General features: G+C 39.9%; 1 protein-coding gene across 5 annotated transcripts in view; it reads right to left on the bottom strand.

Moving 5' to 3' along the window:
- DCLK1 (doublecortin like kinase 1) overlaps positions 1-23,735 on the bottom strand; it is a 2,564,464-nt gene that overhangs the window by 467,337 nt on the left and 2,073,392 nt on the right. The gene's annotated exons all lie outside the window — the stretch shown is intronic.

The following is a 23,735-nucleotide window of genomic DNA, read 5'->3' as shown; positions in this document are numbered from 1 at the left end:
CTAAGTACAGACCCAGTAACAGCAGCCCTGCAAGATGCCTCTAATGAATCAAAACCACGTTGCAAAGTATGTTTTCCAACTTGTTCAGCAGAATGCATTAAATCCTGTAATTCTTTATTTTCAGCACAGTCAGGAATAAACATCATTTTCTAAGTAATCCAATAATATGCTGCTGATACTTTAACATATGAAACTGGCAGTTTAAAGCCCTAATGGCCAAAGTTGCAGAAGTGTATACCTTCTTTCCCCATCTATCCAGTGCCCAGGAATCTCTATCAGAGGGGGTAGGATTTTTGGCAGAAGTAGCCTTAATGCCCTTGGGTCCCTGTGAAATGGTCTCAGGATCCACAGTAGGATTTTTAAAGAGGAATTTGTGAGAGTCAGGTACCCTGTAATACCTATCAGGTTTTCTGGGAGCAGGAGGTAAAGTGTCTGGGGCCAGGCTAGATTCTGAGAAGGTATCATCTACAATGTCCAGTACAGGAGGGATAGCTAAAGGCCTGTGTTGAGGCAGGAGTAAGAATTCCCTAAGCCTCTTTTTGGAGTCAGAGTAATCCTGGCTTTCCAGGCGGAAATGCTCCCTAAGAGTATACAAGGTTTCACCAAAAGAGAAATCCTCTGGAGGGGAAGCAGAGGGAATGGAGTCCTCTGCATCAGAATCCTCATAGGTAGATAAGGGCAAATAATGGTCATCAGAGAAAACAGAAATTTCAGAATCCTGATCAGTAGAATCAGAAGGAAAATCAGTCCTAGATCTTTTAGAGGGGGAAGGGTGGCTTCCCCTGATTAGAGTAATAAGGTCTTCAGCCATTCTTATCATTTGCTTTTTAGGCATAGGGGCCTGACCATGCGATCTGGGCATCGGATTTTAGGCTTAGATCTAGTTTTAGGCCTTGAAGAAGAAGATGGTGTTGGTTTAATATGCAAGTCAGTAGGCCTGAATACACCCTTAGAAGCCGCTGCCTGCACAGCGGCTCTGGACCCATCCAAGGTAGAGACATCGGCAGGTTCCACAGTCGAAGAAGCATCTCGTGGTATACCAGACTCCAAATGGGTCTCAGTAGAGGCCTGTGAATCTGAAGTAGCGGGTATCAGGGGCTGCGAAAGTGTCTCACTGAGTACCGGTGAACTGGTGACTAGCTTAGGAGAGGTATCATCGGCAGCTTTGGATCTATGCGGTCTGTCTCTGTCTTTATCTTTGCATTTTTTCGGAATGTCGGTAGTCGGGTGGCTTACCAAAGCCATTTCTGGATAACTGAACCGAGTACCAAAATATTTGGATGTGAAAATGAACCGACGATGAATAGTACGAGGTTTGAATAATGCACAAAACCGACAGCGAGGTACGTTGCGGTCTGGGCCTAAGCAAAGAATGCAGTACGAATTAAAATCTTTATGAGGTATTTGCTTTCCACAAGAAATACAATTGTTATCTTTTATTGACATCGGTTTAGAGCTAGAAAAAGGATCCCCAATGAGGTACTTAGCTTAGTTGAAGACTTCGGATCTGAAACTCAAAAATAATTTCAGGAGTCGGCCGACTGGCACTTGCAAACTGCTTCTGCTTTGGGCACCGCACGGTAACAAAGACTGATAAAACGGCATTGGCTACATGCTTTATACCTCTGACTACCTGACGTCATGGAAGATGAGACAGCAACCGACGCAGGACCCAAGACTTTGATAATCAGGCCGATTGAGGTCTACTGCAAGCAGATAACCCAAATGTGATGACTGCAACAGTGAAACATGAAGAACATCAAGAAACTACAGTCCCAGGAAGCACTCCTCTTGGAAGATGTTGACATCTGTGCAGTCACTGAGACATGGTTTAAAGGCACAGAAACCACCCTGGCCATGCAGGGCTATAATACCTTCCATACTTTCAGACCACAAACTGAGCATGAAAGAACCAAAGGAAGAGGTGTATCCATCTTCATAAAGGATAAGTACACCTCGAGACTGGTCAAACAATATGACTGTCTTGAGCTACTCCATGTCCAATTAACCATAGGCAAAATCCCCTACCACATCATTGCAAGGTATAGGTCCCCCATCATGAGACAGGAAAAGCATACCATGTACCCGTACTTACTGGAGTCACTTACCATGCACCTCAACACCTTACTCATGGGTGATTTTACCTATACTACCATTGAGTGGGGAACAACCATGACCACAAATATGCAGGCTTAGAGGTTCTTGGACTTTGTCAGTGCTAATGCTCTGGAACAGCTGGTCAGCACACCCACAATGGGCTCAAATATCCTGGACATAGTACTCACTAACTTGGGGAGCATTACATCCCCCACCTCATGTGATGTCCTCCTTGGTAATATTGGACCATAAATTAGTCTATTTTGAAATAATTATAAGGCCAGATATCCCATCAAGCTCAAAAGTGTTTAAGAATTTTTCTAAGACAAATTACCTCCTACTAAGTCATGGCATAAATAATTTCAAAGCTCCCCTGAACCCAGAAAACATGAACTCCTATGTAGGGGTGTACAGCAATGCACTGTATAACCACTTAAGGAGTTGTATAGAATCGAGTGGACTGGATTAAAACTAGGTCCTGCCAGAAAAACAAGCCACTCTGTTGGACCCCCTGGAATAAACAGGCTATACAATAAAAGAAAGAAACTAATGTCCAAAAATAAACAGAAACTGGCTCAGCAGATAAAGAAATCCCTCACTAGTCTAAACAAACAAAGCAAAGATCTTGTCAAGTTCTCCAAAGCAAATTATGAAGCAAAAATAGCCTTCTTAGCAAGGGAAAATTGCGAGGATTTTTTTTTAACTATGTCCAAAATTTGGGGAATACTCAGCTACATACAGAGCTGGTTGTGGATGGCATCATCCATACTCAACTGGAGGAAATTGCCAACCTGCTAGATGACAGATTTGGATCAAACTTCACCCCCCCTGTCCCCACTGATCATGCCTCAGTGTATACCTGCCACTATTCCTCAGCCTATTATCTCTGTAGAGCAGGTCATCTCTGCGCGCTAAGGCCAAAAACACAGCATCAATGGGACCAGACGATACTCCAGGTTGCCTTCTAAACAACTTAAAACATGACCTAGCAGACCCACTTGGATCCTCATTCAACCACAGCATTTGGACAGGCTATATTCAGGTAGAATGGAAGACAGCAACAGTCATCCCTCTTCACAAAGGAGGACCATCGGCCGACCCAGGGAATTATAGACCATAAGCCTGACTAGCTTCATCTGCAAGGTGTGGAAAGAATATTTATGGACATTATCAACAAGGACATAGGTAATCTCCAGATTTTGGACTCAATCCAATTCAGATGCCTTAAAGGTAGATCATATCTGTTAAACCTGGTTGACTTCTTTGAAAAGGTCACCAAGGCCGTGGACGAGGGAAAGACTGTGCATACCAGCTACCTTGACCTGGCCAAGGCATTTGACACAATCCCTCACTCAGATATTATAGGGAAACTGTCTCAATTGGAAATTAATCCCTATGTCACCAGGTGGGTAGCCAAATGTTTCAATGACAGGACACATACTGTTAAAGTTGCTGAATTCACCTCTAGCAAAAGGCCAGTCACCAGTGGCATACCACAGGGTTCTGTGCTGGGCCCTTTACTATTTGGAATGTATTTCTCAGAAATCCAGGCAAATGTGGATGGCCTGTGGTTGACAGAGTTTGCTGATGACTGCAAATTTGAATGATACTAATATACTGCAGAAAGGATTAACACAAACAAATGATTGGTGACAAAGTCATGGACTGAAACTAAATGCAAAAAAATACATAATGATTCCCTTTGGAAATATAACACCCCTGCTAATTACAGCATATGCAGCACCCCCATAAGACAAGACCCAGTGGTACTTGATCTGGGTACTTTGGTTGATAACAATCTGAACTTTAAGCACCGCGTGTCTACATGACGAGGAAGCCCTCACTCCAGGGATCATTACCTAGACTCCAAAATGAACAAATCATGCTGGAAAGATAAATACATCTCTCAGAGACTACCCCTTCTCTGGAACAAGCTTCCCATTAATGTGAAGCATAGCCCCTCCCTGACCCTCTTCAAGCACACCCTAGAACAATGGAAGGGTAATCATAAATTCACTCATGGATTGGTGCCCATGTCCCTCATGGGCAGAGGCAGTTGGTACTAATTACAATACCATTGACTCATACATCTAAGAGCTTGTTCACCTAGCTTTTGAAAATTGGGAGACCTGGAATAAATATGTCTAGGTTTGTAAAGGCTCTTGGGCTATTATCCTACAAACCTCCTATGAACCCATGAACCTATGGAAGTTTCCTTGTGTGTATTTCTCCATGGGGATTAGCAGAATGCATAACACGTAGCTCACAATCCTGAAATACAGTCTTGCTGTTATTGCTGAATGTGTAGAAATCTTCTTCATTACATCCTGAATTTATTCTGCTTCGTGTGTGTTTGGAAAACTTTCACTTGGATGGAATCTACAAGAGCTCCCAAGAAAGTTGCTTCTCAATGTGGTACAGAGAAGATTTCTTGTAACTTATGGTAATTACCAGTGACTAGAACACAGTTAAGACTGTGCTGATAAACTGAATTAATAGATCCTGAGTATGAGACACTACCAGTCACTTAGATAAGGAAAATACAGCTCCCTATTGAAATGTCTGTGTTTGTAGTGCCGAGTGCTGACAGATGGAAAAAAACAATCGAAAAACCAGGAGAGCGAATCTCGAACAGCACTCTTCTCCTTTAACACCCCCCCCCCACTGCAATTATATAAACTCATCTCTGAGATCACCTTATCTTTGCGAAAAGGGAATATTCCAGGAAATGGCCATCTCAGACTTGGTATATTTCAATCTGTTTTTCAGCCATTCAGTCTGCATCTTTTGGCACTCACTCTTGGATGTCTTAACACTTCAAATGGTTATTGGAAAATACTGGTCTGCTGTTTCCTGAGATTTTTACTAAATAATCTTGGAATGCTGGACAGACCAACAAAAAGATCTACTAACTGGAAGTGAAAATCAGCTACCGGGAATCTCACAGATTTCTTGCAAACTTGTGTCATAGGAATGTGGAGGTATTTATCCTTGACTAGAAGTCATAGTGTTTTGATGTTCTGTGCCATGTTATCTTTTTTGTGTAACAATTGTTTTATAAAATCAAATCATGCTGAACCTGATGAAGAGTGTGTGACACAGACGCAGCACGTAGAACCTGATGGACTTTTACTTAAAAGTCTTGTGAGATCATGTGTAGAACTCATTTGCCTGAAGTAACACTCTCCTATGCTGCCATATAATACGAAATCATATGCCCCAGGGGTATTGGGCAAGAGGTTTATGGATAGATTGAATCAGGGGTTACTGAAATGTCTTTTGCTGGAATCAATATTTCCCGCAGAAGTAGATGTTGCTGGATATTGGTTGCCTTTGGGTTGCTTCAGAGAAAGGGTTTGCTTCCTAAAAATACACCCTTTGCTGCTTAGGATTCAGAACTTCCTTGAGAACTGGAGGCTGGGTTAAAATATAATTGCTTAATTACCATCCTTGTTTTATCTTCTATTTTCAGACTCCCTAATATGCCATCTGGAATTTTGCCAAACAGGATATCTGTATACACTAGGCATTTAGTAACTAGGCCTTAACATCCTTCAGATACGTTTCATTACTCAACCACACATAAACTATCAGTAAAGCTCCTGAAGTAGAAGCCACTCAGAGGAAGCATCAGTTGTATTTTAAACACATTTACAAATATGTAGCCTATCCTTGGTGTTCCCTCCTGGAATTTAAACCCTCCTGCATCTGGATAACTATGGACGTTTGATATCAAACCAAGAAGGGACACAGGGGGATTGCTGCTTTGCCTGCCTTCTGGTTATTGGTACACAGCTGGTCTGTCAGTATGTATTCTATGCACTCTATCAGCCCTTTTTGAGGCATGGTCCTGAATGTTCAGCTGTTGATTATTTACTTCCTTAATGTACTAAATTATAAAGGGAAATATCACTTTATCTGCTTAAGATGCATTATCTCTAAATATCTCTTTTTGGGGTAAGGAAGGCTCCACAGAAGGCTGGCTAAATTATTATCCCATAGAATTCACCATTTCTGAAAAAGTAATTTTCTTTATGGTCAACTGAAATGATGTGTCTTCATGGCCTAAATACGTTTCTAAAGCACAGCTCATCTGTGACATAGAAATTTTCCTTCTTGAAGACACTGGTAAAGGTGCCTTTTTCTTTTTTCTTTCTCCGTTTGTGATTATTTACAGCTAATGATGAAACTTCGAGTTTTTTTTTTTTGAGCACAGACTGATACTGGGACAGTTGTGAAACTTACATCAATTGCTGCTGTGACAAGGATCTGTCTTAGAAACAGCTTGTAATTGGTCACCTGGTAGATTATAAATTGCAAACTGTTTATGACCTGCACTGAAGGCACTGACAAACATTGCTTTGTAACAACCAGGGTTAGAACATTCTTTGTTTTTCTACCTGAGTACATTCAAAATTCTAACAGTGACCTTCTTGTGTTTGTAAAATAATCTTGGTTGGTTCAGAAGCAGGAAATAAGGAGCCTTTATTTTCAACGGCAAATGAACAACTGCTCATGAACCTGGTTTTTGAAGACCTTGATATGGAAACCATCAAAGAGGAAAGATCTTCATTACAAGAGTTGATGGGATTTTGTGCTTATTTGAAGGAGCCTCCATTTTACCTGCTTTTCCTCTCTGTTAGCCTCCATCTTTGATCTTGACCATTTGCTCTGCTTGTGAGGCTCTTCCTTTTCTGAATGTTTCTTGAGGCTCTTTAATCATTTTCCAGTACAATAGGATAAGATGATAAAGCTTTATGTCTATAAATTCACAACTTTCAGTATTATATGTCAAGCCTAAGCAGAATAAATGGTGTATGTGGAAATATTTAATTATCTGCCACAAGCGTTTTGAAAGAGAAGATGCAACTTTAAGAAAGGAGACTGAAATGGCTGGTGTTTTCTTCATTTTTACATGTTAATTGGAGAAATGTAGGCACTGAGTATATATTATGAAACACAGCAGCGTGACTAGAGGTTTCTCAGCATAAGAATAACTGAAGAGTTTGCTTGCCAATGCAGAATACATAGACACCTGATGCCGCATCTGTCAGTACCTTTGGCGGTGACAGACCAGTGTAAGCTGTTGCATGAAAGGAAGAGCTGCAGAAGAAATGGCCAGGATCAAACCATCCCAGCTGGTGAATAAATCCAAATGTTATGATTTACTGTTACAGTGTCCCTCTCCAAAGTAAAAGCAATGTTAGGTATAGCAAATGCACTTTATGACAAGGGCCATTGCTATAAGAAATTTAAAATATGAATGGGATGAAAATAGATGCTAATGCTTCAGCCAGATCTTTAAGTAACTGGACATCCCTAGAGTGTCTGCCTAGGTGGTTCATGGTTCCATTCCTGCACTAAGGACATCGACAGGAAGTCCAGTTGTAAAAGGAAGTGCAATCAGTGTCACTCATCTTCATTTCTCTATTGCTGCATGAGGTGGTCTTTTAAGGAACTTTTCTTCTGCAGTCACAAATAACCTTCTGCCTATCCTCCATGGCCCAAATGGCTCATCCAGATCAGGGGCAATGGTTAGAGGTCCTCATATGTTAGGTCGATGTAGTTTTATCCTTTGTGCCGTGTACGTTACTGTGTCCGCATTGGTTTTCTTGATTTACAAGGTGTACCTTCTCAGTGGTCACCAATGCTTGGGTTTCATACGTGGTTAAATTATACTCATGTGGCACCACACTACAGTGGAAAGAAAGAAGACTAATCCCAACTGTGGACCCACCAAGTGGTTTTTATTCTGCTCCTCTTAAGGGCATACTGCTATCACTAGAGAAATGACACATTCATCCATACATTATAGACTGGCTATTCGCTTGTAGGGCTGAACTTCCTTGGTGCCAGTAAAAGCTGTTTGATCTAGGTACTCTGAAGTTACAAGACAAGTGTTACAGCGGTCAGTTTTGTGGCCATTCCATTCAGTTCCTTATGTCTACTGTGCACACTAGCCCTAGATGCTGGACAGCTAAAAATGCATAAGATGATAAAATAGCAAGCCTTCCGGTTTTTAGGATACATTGTACTAGTGGACAAATGAGTATGAAAGATATTTGTATGAGACCTGGTCAATAATATTTTACCAGAATGTCTATTTATTCAAAGATTTAAGCATTATGATATCAAACAGTCTTGACTGGAGTCATCTGGTTAATTTGGTAGTGAGGGTGTTTCTGGAGGATCAAGCACATCTTTTGTACAATTAAATCAAGAAGTGCACTAGTGTTAACACCACTATTTAAATCACTGCTCAGACCAGTGATGAATTTGGAAATACTTTTTATATTTAGTCATTAAGAGATATAAACAGATTAGAGTGACCTGAAAATTCTTTATTAAATACATGGCAACAGCAAATGACTTCATTATGAGAAAAGCCTTAAACAACTAAAGGCGCATAGTGTTGCATATAGGTTGCCGAAATGTAATCTGATATTAGCATATATATTTTAACTATCAAAAAATGCACTCTATGTAGAGTCTTCAAGAGGTACACTATTCCTTACACACTAGGTATAATGACGTCTTTGTTGTAGATAAATCAGCTGGTAGGCTAGGAAGGATTTTTTTTTTTGTTATAGGATCTGTGAACACTAAGCATAAAAACTAAAATAGCCACCACGGCTGAACAATCCAATACTGTTAAAACTTAAAACCTGATTTATTAGATACTGCCAAAATGGATAAGAGCTTTCACGTAGCTAAGTCTACGCTTCATCAGATCCTTAAAAAGTTTTAAAACAAGTAGATATATATATATACACATCATGTGACAATAATTAGTAATTAATCCATTAAATAATCCAATCACTTTCAGTTAGAACATAAGTTGTTAAAACAATTTCTAAAAGAAACAGTGACACTTTATTTAATAGAACGTGCATCTAACACTGGCTTAATGTTTATATTGCAATTAAGCCCAGGAAACAAATGTGCTCAAAGTCTCAGGATCCATCTAAGCTCAATTCTTTGCAAATAATTATTGTGATCTCCCCCTCTTGTGTTCAAATTTACCTGTTGTAATATCCTGAAATTAAAACTATGCCTTTCAAGTTCCATCAGGTTTTTCGCTAAGGCATTTTGTGTGTTCTTATTCTTTATGTCATACAAATGTTGGTATATTCTGTCCCTAAGTCATTTCAGGGTTTTTCCTACATAAAAACTTTGACAATGATTACAACTAGCAAGATAAACCATATTAGTGCTATTACGTGTGGCAAAGAATCTTGATTTAAAGACAAAGTTCAGGTTTGGGTGATGGTAATATTGTTCTTTACAAATCGCTTCACACATTCTACACTTCCCACACGGGAATGTGCCCAAGCGCTCATTGTGTGTGACAGCACCCCCACCTTTTTCTCCACACAGTAACCGCATTAAATTTTTATTATTCCTGTAGGAGAAACTTGGTGTTTCACCTACCCATTTCTTTATTTCTTCATCCATAGTTAAGAGATACCAATTTTTCCTAATTATGCCACTCACTTTCCTATTGTCATTCGTGTAATTCGTTATAAAACGGACTCGATGTCTCTTGTTCATGTTCTTCTTATTATCTTCCGCTAGTGTTGCAATGCACAGATTTATTATGCTTACTCAAAGTTAAACTTGATGCATGCTACGGGGACTATGTTTATAAAGCCTTGCATTTATGGACCAGGGGTACTAATGATCTCATATGGTGATTATCATTATTAACAGATTGAAACATTATTATTTGAGGTATTGATCAGAATCCATGATGCCCCTTGGGGTACCCTCCTTAATGCAAGAAGGATCAAAGGTTGCGGACTCTGCTCCCATAATGGATTTTATTATCATGCTCTGGTATTGAAACTGCAGTATAGCATGAGGGGGGAAAGCAATTGTGACGAGCTGTCCTTCAGATGAGGCATTACACCAAAGTTCCACATACCTGAAATGGTGATAGCTTAGGTGTAAGACCCCTTGGTGCTCGCCAGAAAGGAGATAAGCTGAATTTACTGTTATTCTGTTACCCCCCACCCCCACCCCATCCTGACCAAATTTCTCCTAGTCCTTATAAATAAATCCTTGGGTTTCTTCTGAAAAAAGAACATAGGCCTTGCTGGATTAGTCCAGCAAAAGGAAAATAAAAAATAATTACTTCTTCCCTTTTTTCCATTATACTGGATTAAAATAATAATATTTCATGGTTCCATTAATCTCTTTAAGGCTTACACAACTGTGAAACACACATATTTTCTACAGGACACAGGCAATTAACAAGATTAAAAAAAAAAAAAAGAAAAAGAAAACAGAAACAATCTCGAGTAATGTGGTGTACGATGGTTTTGTATGTGGCAAGTGACTATAAACTGCTACACCAGGGGAAAATTTAAAAAATATTTTTTTTTTCTGCATCTGAAAACTGGTATTCTAAGTACTAAAACTATCGAACACCCATAAGTCCCTCAGATGTAGAGCAAGGTGAAGAAACTTGTGCAAACGTAAAAAATATCATTTATATTCCACTCCATAAATGCTGAGCTATGCATCTTCAGATTATTAAAATTAATGTCCTGACCCTCTCAATATGCGTTTTCTTTTTTTATGGTTACTGTGAGTGACATTTAATTTAATAAAGTAAAATCCATTATAAACATACTTGAAAGTAGAACCAGGCTTGGATTTGTGCTCACGACAAAATGAACCTTTTGTTGAAACTAGCTTTTTATTTTACAGGAAGTTTATCCCATGTCGTTAGTGACTTTGTGGATTCACGTTGCCATTGTACTACTTAGGGAGATAATGAACATAAATTCTGAATTTACTGGGGTGAACTCATTTTCATCAAACTTACTCTGCTTTTCATAAAGAACCCCACTGCAGGCATTAAGAGATGTGGTCAAAATGGGCTAGTTCAGTAATCATGGGGAATATGATTCAGATACACATTAGCCACAATGAATAAAGACCTCGTTATCGGATAATTTGCACATCTCTGAATAGCATGGTGGCACTGCTAATGCTAATCAGCACTTTCCTGCAGTAATCTATGCACTGAGTTGGCACAGGCATCCTCCTCATGCAGTCGCGCAGGCACACGGACATACACACACACACACACACACACACACACACACACACACACACACACACACACACACACACACACACGCACACGCACACGCACACACACACGCACTCACACACACACACACACACACACACACACACACACACACACACACACACACACACACACACACACACACATACACACACACACACCCATAACTCTTACCTGTCCCTTAGTTTACAAAACTTCCCTGCTGTAGCCTCTTATTTTTTCCCTTCCCTTTATAAATTATGGGCAATTACAGTCATTCTTCAAAGTGATCATAAAATAAATTGTCATGATAAACCTGTAGGCTCTATTAACTTTTTAAGACAGTCAGAGTAACATTTAAAATTTTCCCTGTTTCATCTGGTGTTCTTCCTGGCTTGGACTGGAAGTCTTTGGCATGGCTGTTTAACACTATATCAGCTTCCCTTACAGACTCCCCAACCCTCTCAACTACAGAACGTTTATGATTTTACGTTTACCTGCCTGTCCCTCATTTCTCACACACCCTTACAGACAGTCAATAAATCAGACATCAGAGTTTCCTAACTCTTATTGTCCAGAAAATACATCAGAATGCAAGAGCAAGTCGTTTATGAAATTAGTGCAGAGGACAAAACCTCTGCTTAGTTAAGGAACTGCTCCCTTTACTGGGAGTACGAGGTTTGAAGCTGTTCTCTTCATATGTTTTTCTTCTTAATGATTAATGTAATAGAAACAATCTCCCTGGTGTTTACTGTCACTGCACAGGACTAAAGAGTTGCTGTCTCTGCTAAGAGTACAGGGTGTGACATCTTTCCCTCTTGTCCTTTAACTTTTTTAAGTGACTGCAGGGCAATATTTAAAGAGTACCCCTGGTGTACAATGTTCCCATTGCCCACACATCTTTCATACTACAAAACTGTTGTTCTATTAACCTTTTAAGTGATTGAAGAGTAATACCATACACATATACTCGCACACACTCACTGAAGACCACTCATACGTCCAGGCACACACTAAGATTACTCTCTGTCCACATAAGTCCTTGGCACTTACCTCTGATGTGATTTCATTCATTGAAAGTAATGGGTGAACACAAACTTTTGGCAGAGTTAATGGCCAAGCTAACTTACATAAGCATTCTTCAGGGAAAGCACATGATTAATTAGAAAGGGTCCCTCTCCTATAATGCTTAGCTGAGGGGATGGGTCACTGCAGTGATCCTAAAAATGAATTAGGGTCACTGCAGTGTCCCTGTCTATAATGCTTAGCTGAGGAGATGGGTCACTGCAGTTATCCTAAAGACTAATTAGCGTCACTGCAGTATCCCTGTCTATAATGCTTAGCTGAGGAGATGGGTCACTGCAGTGATCCTAAAGACTAATTAGGGTCACTGCAGTGTCCCTGACTATAATGCTTAGCTGAGAAGATGGGTCACTGCAGTGATCCTAAAGACTAATTAGGGTCACTGCAGTGTCTCTGTCTATAATGCTTAGCTGAGGGAATGGGTCACTGCAGTGATCCTAAAGACTAATTAGGGTCACTGCAGTGTCCCTGTCTATAATGCTTAGCTGAGGGGATGGGTCACTGCAGTGATCCTAAAGAATAATTAGGGTCACTGCAGTGTCCCTGTCTATAATGCTTAGCTGAGGAGATGGGTCATTGCTGTGATCCTAAAGACTAATTAGGGTCAAGGCATTGTCCCTGTCTATAATGGTTAGCTGAGGGGATGGGTCACTGCAGTGATCCTAAAGACTAATTAGGGTCACTGCAGTGTCCCTGTCTATAATGCTTAGCTGAGGGGATGGGTAACTGCAGTGATCCTAAAGACTAATTAGGCTTACTGCAGTGTTCCTGTCTATAATGCTTAGCTGAGGGGATGGGTCACTGCATTGATCCTAAAGACTAATTAGGGTCACTGCAATGTCCCTGTCTCTGAAGAAGAATAGTCCACCATTAGCACTAGCAGCAGCCCTTTCTGAATCTGTCTCTTACTCTTTAAGCCAAAAGAAATAAACATTCTGCAGTATACTTAACATAACATCTGACCAGTTATTTGTCTTTTGAATTAAATCATGATTGCTCAATAAAAGTGAGTGACACCCATATGACAGAACAAAACTGAGCAACTGCAGAAATGTGTCACATATAAAATGAGTGAAGTGCAAAACACTGGTAACCCTGTCACTATCAGAAAATGCCAGCTACAAAACTCAGATCAAGCATTGTCTGAATAGCGACACTGTTAGGGAAATGATTTTTAGTACTTCAGTTTTAGGGTTAGGGTTTGGGTTAGCACACAGATAAGTAAGGCTTGGCAGGGGAGCTTTGTAAGTAATAGGGGTGTGGGAGGTGTAGAGGCCACCTTTATAAATGCATTATTTATTTATTTATTTATTTATTTTTTATTTATTTTTTGACATTTGTTGACCAGGAATGTCGACTGAAAATAGGCTAAGGCTCAGTGGAGACCCGGGGGGAACCCCCAAACAGAAAGCTATTACAAGCAAGCAGTGGACATTAGTTATTACAAGCAGGTTAAAATATATGGCATGCACTTATATACTATAAATTAACAAAGACGTTTTTCATGGAGTACAACAGTAAATAATTCAAGTGGTTGTAAAAAAAGGTTTACTATGACAACTTTGAAGTGGATTCAGTCGAATCCACTTTGACGAAGTCAGGAGGCCGAATGGTGACAATGTCAAACCCGACATTGTCGAAGTACAAATCTTACCCACATCTTGACCCATGTTAAAGCCTGTTTCGAGGTCGAATTCAAGGCATACTTCAACAATGTCAGAATTCAACATTGTCACTTTCGCAGATGTGGGTTGATGATACCATCATTTGACTGAGTCTGCCTCAACATTGTCATAGTAAACCATAAAAAAAATTGTCAGTAGAGCACCAGCAATAGAGAATAGAGACTTTACAGTGAGTTTTGACATTCAATGTATTTTCTTCAAAGGTGAGCTTTATTTTTCAAATTGTGGGATGTATAATTAAGGGTCTCATGCTTCTGATAAGGGCTCTACTTCAACATCTCTAATAAGTGTGATGTCCTGCTCAGGGTACAACAAAACATACATAAGGAGGCTAACAGATCATTTGAAAAAAGATAAATTTAGTTTAAGTCCTGCTTAAAAATAGCCCTGCAGGGTGGAATTTTAAATATATTTCACCACAGGGTCTAGATAAAATGCAAATAGAAGAAAGGGTCAAGGAACAACCTTGCCTCATGCCTCAGTTCATCTGAAAAGGAGAAGAAAGTGCAACAAAAATGTCAGCTCTAGCCTGTCAGATATTCTACAGCTCTGCAAAAAGTTTTGCAAATTCAGAAGAAAACCAAATACTTGCTGTACACAAAACAGGACTTTCCAGATCAGCCAATCAGATACCTTGCCCATAGGCATGCTACATAACTAGTAAAGTGCCATCTTGAATTAAAATCTTTAGAATGTCATCAAATGTTTGTGACCACAAACAAAAACATACTGAAATAAATCCTCCAGTCTAGGGAAAAGGGGGCAACCTTCTAAGAAAAGAATAACCACGGTGTCTAATGATTTCTAGCACCAATATTGGCATGCACAATGAAATGTGCTCAGGGTATCTGTTTTAACTGATGACAAAAAATCAAGGCCGACCTGTATGAGTGAGGAACCTCAAGATCACCAACTTATGGAGAAATTCAACAGATAAAGGACACAGAGTTCCAGACAAAGCCCTGGGGTCAATTTTTCTCTTATTTAATCTGCACTTACATTTTGATTTGTCACTTCCCATTATGTACCTTCCAGCTGACCATCTGATTCTTCACTATCAATACTCCTAACTTAATATCCCAGAAGAGGGTGTGGAAGCACCGAGCAGACCTTCTTGTAGGATCTTGTTCACGGTTATGTTTGCAGCAGATTTTTGCAATACCCTAACTGGGCAGATCTGCTGATACCATGCATAATCACCATATGTAACCTCAGATCCTATCCTCTTATACTAACTTTAGCAGCGATCTGTGTGTGGTTATAGCACAAACCCATCGCAGGAGAGTGCCAAATTACAGACAGAAATCACCCCCTCCCGGATTGGGAGAGCAGACAAAATGCACCTCCTGCCAGCTAACCCAATTCAAGTAACTTGGACAATTGGATTGGGAATAAGAAATTCATCCCTGGTTTTGCACCTATGTTTCTAACAGACACAGGTAGCTTGCAAATGGTTCATCTCCCAGGCCCTTGTTTGAAAATATCTCATCTCCCAAGCCCCTGCTTACACTTAGCAAGGGTACCTGAACTTGTCATTGATTTGGGATGCATGGTGGCTAGGCTTAAAAAGGCTGTTAGCCAAGTAAAGCCCTATTTTTGCAGCTGTCTGATTTTGGAGTCAATATATTTAGGCAATGGGGTTGAAGTGGCAAAGCCCCTAGGAAGGTTGCAAGGGGACTTGCCCTGTGGGAAAAATACATGATTTCAGTTTTATTTATTGTAAATTTTTAATGAAGTTTTTTTTTATTTAAGAATATTAATTTAATTAGTTAGTTTCAGCTGATCTTGGATTCAATGTTTTGTCATTTGTTCTGTTTATACTTACAAAGGAGATGGCACCTTCACAGACAAAGGGTGCACGTGGAAATCTTTTTCCCATCAGTATCTACTCTGTGTGTTTTCTTTCTCAGTACAAATCAAGTAATGCAACTATGACAATAACCCACAGAGCAAAAAATGCCTGTATACACCATTTATATTAAAATAAATTAATATGACTTCAGTACAAACATGACAGTTACAAAACTTAGGATATGACAGATGGTACTCCAGTAATAATACAATAAGTACTCCTTATCTTTGGATACACACAAGTCAGAGCTTTTGTGATGTGTGTAGGTAAGGAACTGTATAATTGGCTTCTTCATCGTGGCAGTGACCACCCTTGGGGCTTGGACACTGATTCTTCCACTTCAAATGCCACGATTTTTAGAGTTAACATTAACAACAGTTGTCTGCATCGTTATCATGATGCTGCATGTTGTATGACGTTATCTTGTCCTTAACGCATGCATCAAGGGTTGAGGCCAAAAGGTAATGCATTATGTGTCCCATGTCACCACCTCTGTTACCTGCATCTCACCCCATCCACCTCTATTATCTTTAGTGATACTATCTATCTCAGCCTTCCTCCCTATCTAGGTTAGTTGCTTTCCTCTCTGTACTGCATGAGTTCTTTTTCCCGTTTGCATTCTACAAGCCTTTTCCATTCTTGTCTCTGCTTTCCTTTGCCTTTCCTATATGACTGATGTTTCTCATTGCCCACTTCCCTCCTGATCTCCTTGTTGTGTTCACGCCAACATAGCCTTCTCTATCTCTGTCGCCCCTTCATCGCTTACTACTGCTGTCTGTCCATATTGGCTTCCTTTTTTTGGTCGTTCCTTTGCGGCTGCACCCCTTACTTTCTTCATTCACCTTATTTTGTGCTTTGTCACTGTGCTGTACTCGTGTGAGGAACGCTGCCCACGTCCATCTGTTCTGCATCCCCGACACACACACTTTTTCCCACTTCATCTTCTCTACTAACCTCCTTTTGGCTTCTCCTTACCAGTCCCTCGCTCTTTAGTGGGATGAGCCAATCTACACTGCCAGCTTCTATATTGTCCCACAAAGCTCCCCATTTTCCTAGAGACCTGACATCCTATGTCACCCCAAAGGTTTTTGATTTGTATCTTGAGAACCTGATAAATCACACATTCATTCTTCCTATCTATCTTGTGCTGCTCCTGTCATGTCTCATTCTTGGGCCCTTTGCTTTTCCTCTTACATTATTTTCATTTCTATCAATGCAGTTTTTTCTCTGTCTAGCTATACTTTCTATTGCCCCCCTATCATCAGTGTGAGACCTGAATGTGCAAGTCTCAGTGCTTTGAAAAATAAACTGTGATTCAATCCAAATTTAAAAAACAAAACAATAAATTCTAAACTCGCATTACATATATAAAGCATTCTTGCAGAAAGGAGCCTTCATGCATTGCACTACCAATGTGGAGGATTGTATCTGTACACAACTGCTGCTTATGCATGTTAACTCTTGAGATCTCTGTACCTCCTAGATAGAATACTCCAAGATTCCACAACCTTGGAATTAGTATGCATTACCCTCATTTGTACTTATAATTCTGCCTGTCTGAGGATTATAACTGCAATTACCGGCATTTCAAAGGGAAGCCCTTCGCACTTTAGGTTTTAACCCTGACTTCACAGAGTGCCTCACCAGGCAACAGAGGTTCAGGTCGTAGTAAGTCCACAAGCATAGGAGGATTAAGAAGGTTCTAGCTTTGTAGGCAGTGAATGTGGGAATGCTCTCATTTTTTTATTTAGGACTAAGATCTGAACTATGTAAATGGAAGCACATGGGCTGGATGTGCTCTCGTAGTATGACTTGATGTAAGGACATGTCATATAGCGGTGAGCACTCCTCTCTCCTAATGAAGCTGGAGTTAACATAAATTAAAAACTTATCAAACTGTGGATATCAGAAAGTGAAATATCATCAGTTACTCACTGCAGAACCCCCCTGATTCAGAGGAAGACACACTTTAGGAAGCACATCTGGATCCAAGGATGAACATTGCTGATCATATCAGCTGTGTGAAATATGTAAACATGACCAGAAAAATGAGGGACCATATATAAGATAAAGGACTACATGTTACAATTAAGAAGACTGGCAGGATACAGCCATTACCAGTTCTTCTACTGGTCAGCATGATTCCTGCTTTAATAGAGCAGGCTATAATGGGCTGGTTTTAGAATACCATAGATTTTCCAGACCTGATATTGGTTTGTAAATTTTTATTTGTTTTGTTAGTTAAGTCTACTGCAAGGGCTTATGTGAAATGCAAAACTCAACTGCTAACAAACTCCATTAGGCCATCAGTGCCCACATTGCAGTTGACATCTCATAAGCACAGTTACTTCCTATAGAAGAGCAAACAAAGTAAAAAAAAAACCACTGAACTTCAGAAATTTTTCTTCTGTCCATCTTTAGATCTCCGTAAAGAGCTGGCCTGGCACCAATGTTTACAATGTGGCAGCAACTAGGCTTTGGTATCTCACATTCAAAATCACGAGAAATTAACTACATTCCTTGCTTTCTGATAATTAGGCAGTATCACATTACCATAAACAAGGGCATAGCAATCAATATTCACACTCCCCACCAACCAGACATACAGATACATCACTTGAATCCTTTATCAGGTACTTTATGTAAAATTTGTAAATCTTGTACTTGGTGTCCAAATAACCTTAATTCACAAAAACACCACCAAGCTCTGAGTCACCTACATGTACAGCAACCTGGTTGTTATTAAACCTAATTTTTCTCTTTGTATGCATGTACATATGGAAGTTAAAAGTTTGTGTGAATTTGCATATAGTTCACATATCTTAGTGTCATTTTTTTTAAAGTATGATCTTAATTTGTGATAGATTGTTTCAGGTAAAAAAAAAATGCTAATCTTATTTCTCATTTTGTTTGTTTAAAAATAGTTTGGCATGGAATCACAATAACTCTGAACATATCGCCGGCTTGCTCCATTGTGCAGAAGGGATGAAGCCTGGCAGTTAGCAGTAAGTCTGGTACTCAGCACAATGAATTATAGCTACAACCTACTTTGTGTAGTCCAAAGTTTGATTCCCCCAGCTCATTTTTTCCTAATGTGTGACACTGGGCATGTCATATAACCAGACAATAGTCTTGGGATGCTCCCAGAAAGGGACACTAGTGTCCAAAATACTCAGTTAAAAATAACCAGATTAATAAATAAAATCCTATCTGGAGAGCTGGTAGTCTGAGTTTGACTAGCAAGCTTGGGCAATGGTAGAGCTTATGGGAGGGTTGAGGGTGAGTGGCAGATGGTGGCTCAACCTTCCTGGAAGGAAGGGAGAGATGGGAGCTATTCAGCCTGCTGATTGGCTGCTACTTGGTGGAAGTCATTTGGCAAGGCAGACTGTGAATGACTTGAGGACAGCTGTTTTAGTAGAGGGAACTGGTTTGTGTGTGGGTGTGTGTCTCGCTGTCTGTCCACTTGTATGTAACAGTCTCTGTCTCATATTATCCTACGGCATCAGAAGAACAAAAGAGCTAATGGGATGATGGACTGATTGTTGCATGAACAACAATGGAGAAAGAGATTTAAAAATGTTGTTTTGTATCACTCATAGGATCCTAGGAAGTTACTAGGCTATTGGCCCTGAGGTCCTTATAAGCCTAGACAAGAGTTTAGCCCATGTTTTGACAAGTCAGCATCTGATGCCCCTGTCCAGTAGGGACACGGGTGGAATCCTAGGGGTGTATTTTCTATTTCCCATCCAGTTATCCAGGTTGTGCTTAAAGAGGTGTAAAGAGGTACTCTACTTGACGTGGAGAGGGAGTCTATTCCACAAATGGGGGAGTCTCTGGAACACAAATCTGTCCTGCCAACAAGTCCTATTGATGTCAGAGACCAGGTTGAGGCCACGCATGTGGGTTACTCGAGTGAAGTTTGACTTACAGATATGCAACAGTCCCATCAAGGCAGGGTCCGAGATCACCTTGTATGCCAGATAGAGGTCATCTCTGAGAGTCTTATGAAACTGAGTAGATTGATAGGGCTTTTAGCCTATCTGTGTATGGTAGATTTTTGATGTCCTGGATTTTCCTGGTTGGAACCTCTGTGGTCTCCCCAGCTGCTGCATGAACATTGCGAGGTACTTGCCAAACAGGGCATTGTACTCAATAATGGGCCTTATAAGGGAAGACTACAGGGATGTTATGACCTCCTTGTCCCTGGATGAGATACCCTAACTTATGAGGTGGGCCATGTAGAAAGATTTCCACACAACGGAAGCTACATGGTGGTCAAAATTCAGGTTGCTATCGACCTGGGTGCCCAAATCCTTCACAACTTGATTTAATTTTACTATTAATTATGATAAACATGAATAATTAACATCATCTAGTGTGTTTATTTATGTACTTTGCACCAATTATAATTAATAATTCTGAAAGTCCTACTTCTGTGTGTTTATGTGTTAGTATACTTACTTGGCTCTGTAAGACATACATGGTAAACAAAAAATATAACAAAATAAACTAATAAATCATAAATAATTAAAAAGCAAGACTTTGTGGATATGATCAATCATATGTCAATGAAACACCATGAGTAAGCACACACCGAAACATGATGTGACATCTATTGCAAACATCTTAATATACACTATCCATATCAGCAGGAAGTCGAATAATGTCAGTGAAAGGCGACTAGCATAAGGAAATATTGTTTTTATGTGGCTTATTTTCTTATCAAGTGGAATCAATGCTCTCTGCCCCATATGTTTGTGACAACAACAGAGGGAAAACGACATTTTTGCAATGGGAATAAGTGATCTGCACATCATGATAATTACTACTCAGCTAACAAAACAGATGATCCAAAACCTCATATGCTGTACGACCTGCAATGCTCGTAACGGATTATCAGTCCATAAAAATACCAAATTAATCAGCTTTACTATGGCTGTTAATACGTTTATGAATAAATGTTCCCCCCTCCGCCAAGTTTCAGGAAAATGTCATTACAAATATGGAGGACATTTCCTTACTAGCTGTTTAATCAGCTTTCATTTAAGATTAAAAAAGTGGAACCTGAATGTTTCTTTTTTGATGGTGGCAAAGTTCCCAACATTCCCCAGATAGGGAACTTTGGCCCTCTACTCCCTATTTTAATACAATCAACTCTGAAATTACTGTAAGTCAGGAAAAAGAAATTCTCCCTGCTGTACCTAGTGTGTGATTCTGGGTAATTATGAGTCATGTTCAGCCTGTCATCATACAATTATATTACTCCAAGTTAGTCAACCTTATATTTTCCTTTGGCAAGATGTGTAAACATAAAATCAGAAAAATGAATGTTCGTTTACACAATAATCCCAATATTTTGCACTCAAAAGTCAATACAAAAGTGAGTCTCTAAGCAGAAATATGTTTAATTAAATGAGGTTGGTCTCCTAAGGAATCCTTGCATAAAGTCCCTGAATACCTCCTGCAAACAGCAATCACTCATCTTTGATGTCGATATCTCCTAATATATGAATGATAATACCTCTCAACCTCTTAAAGCAAGAAATCTGGCCCAAAAATAGGGGAATTTTTAACTATTGCTCTTACAAACTTAGAAAGTTGATAGAATAACAGGTTTTGCATTAACATGCATTTTTCTGAACGGTATGAAGTCTGAAACTTAATTGTCTGACATTATTTTCTAACTTCAGTATTTAATGATTTGCCAGTAATTTGCCAAAAAGCCACAATTTTATGCAAAACTGACCAAAAATATGATGCAAAAATCTGGACATTCTGCGAAAATCTGTACAGTTGAGAGATATGATAAATGTAGTTTCTCTGAGATAAACAAGTGCATGCTGCTAGGACTGGGATTCATAAACATTTGTGTACTATGGATGGCCATGAAGTGTGTCTCTACATCATATGCAAGAAGGGAATTAATTCCAAAACACTTGCTGCTCTGGAGAGCAGTGATGTGAAACTCAGCAGTGACCGGTTTTGCCACCAGCATGTTTGTGTGTGTGTGTGTTTGTGTGTATGTATGCAGGTGTGTGCATGCATATGGGTGTGCACTTATGTGTGTGCATGTGTACACACATCTGTCCTTGTCTGCATGCATGTGCATGTGTCTACAGCATCAGTTACCTTCCAGAACAGAGATTGTATAAATAGGTTCATAGGTTAGTACTAAGCTAACTGCCCTTGCGAACCATTTTAAGCTTAGCCAATTATCTCTTGTGAGACTCAAACCCTGCACCTTGTGTTTGTAAGGCAAACACCTTAACCATTAAGCCACCCTCCCATCTCAGCCAAAGTCTCTCACCTTCTCAGTTTTAAGCTAAACAAATGCTTACAGCAGGTTATGTTCTTTGCAAAAAAAAATTAATCATACTGGGCTGGGGGGGGGGGTGAGTGAATACAGATGTGCAGAGGAACATTGGAAATGGTGATGGCAACAATCTGCAATGGCTTTACTTATACTCAGTGGCTAAACCACCATTTGCATAATTAACTACTGATTTATGAAATAATGCTGTGTTATCAAAGGTTAGAAATATCATACATTGCCCTGGGATTCACATAAATATCATTTCACCTGATATAAGTTTCCTTAACCATTACCATATGCAATCTTCCCTTGTTTGCGTTAAAGTTGCAACCCTTCTCAGTAGTTCAGATTTGTATGAATCCTAATTTCACAACTGCATGAGAAAAAAATCTCTCATACATAGTTCTTCAAATTAAGTTCTGGTATGATGGTTTAATGGCAGAGGATCAAGTCGGAGAAGCATTAAGGAGCCTCATTGTCTAGTTCTGGGGTTCATTAGTTCAGTCTGCGTTTGCTTGTTGTGTGACACAAAGGAAGTCACTTAAGCACACATTAATTCAAGGTCACCCCTGAAAAGGTGTACCTGTTGTGCCTTGTAGGTGGGGCCAAATTAATAAATCAAATAAAAGAAACAGGTATATACATTGAGGGGGTTGTCCGATAAGACTTTTCTGATGAAGTCTGCCAGATTAATAGAGTGTTAAAGGTAAGACAGTGACCTGCTATTCAGTTTCATCCTGTAGTCCTGAATTCTAGTCACTGTCTGTACTTGCAGACTTTATGACTGAATAGATCATTTAACTCAGACAGTGCTCCCAGGTATCCCTTGGAAACAGGTAATTGTACTTAATTAGTTAGCAACTAATTAACAAATGAACAAAAATAAAAGTGAAAGCTCACCGTAGCTGAGTCTCCACTTCTGTTTCTGGTTAGGGTGCCTTTTGTGAAGAATTGTCATGTGCTATCTGGGCCTATGCAAGAAAGGCAGGCATATACGTTAATTAGTAACATTCTAAACTGCCATAAAGGGTTTGTGTGTGTGTGTGTGTGTGTGTGTGTGTGTGTGTGTGTGTGTGTGTGTGTGTGTGTGTGTGTGTGTGTGTGTGTGTGTGTGTGTGTGTGTGTGTGTGTGTGTGTGTGTGTGTGTGTGTGTGCATGTGACAGACTGGTGTGCCACCCATGGTTGATTCCTGTACCATACCTAGTGCTTATGGGTACAGATTTTGTGCCCAAGTAACACTGAATAGGATAAAGTCCATCCATCTGTCCACAATCCCTTTTCTTATTTTGGACATGGGTTCAGGGTGTCACTTCAACAGTGGCAATCATCTACAGCCAAGGTTCACATTACTGGGTGGCTAACCCTTCTCCGGTTGTTCTTCCATACCACACACTTACACACACACACTAACACTTATGGGCAATATAGAGCATCCAGTCAACCTACTGCATGGCTTTGAAATTTGGGAGGAAACTAGGGAACCTGTAGCAAACCCATGTAAACACAGGGAGGACATGCAGACGCTGCTCAGAAGGCACCTCAGCTGAGAATCAAACCAGAGAACTTCTTGCTGTGAGTTGACAAAGTTATGCACTGTGCTACTGTGTCATCTTCTGAATAGGATA

The sequence above is a fragment of the Protopterus annectens genome, chromosome 5.part1 (assembly GCF_019279795.1).
Source record: "Protopterus annectens isolate FY-2018-M chromosome 5.part1, PAN1.0, whole genome shotgun sequence".
In the NCBI taxonomy this organism is placed as follows: Eukaryota; Metazoa; Chordata; order Ceratodontiformes; family Protopteridae; genus Protopterus; species Protopterus annectens.
This window is presented reverse-complemented; position numbering and strand designations above follow the sequence as displayed.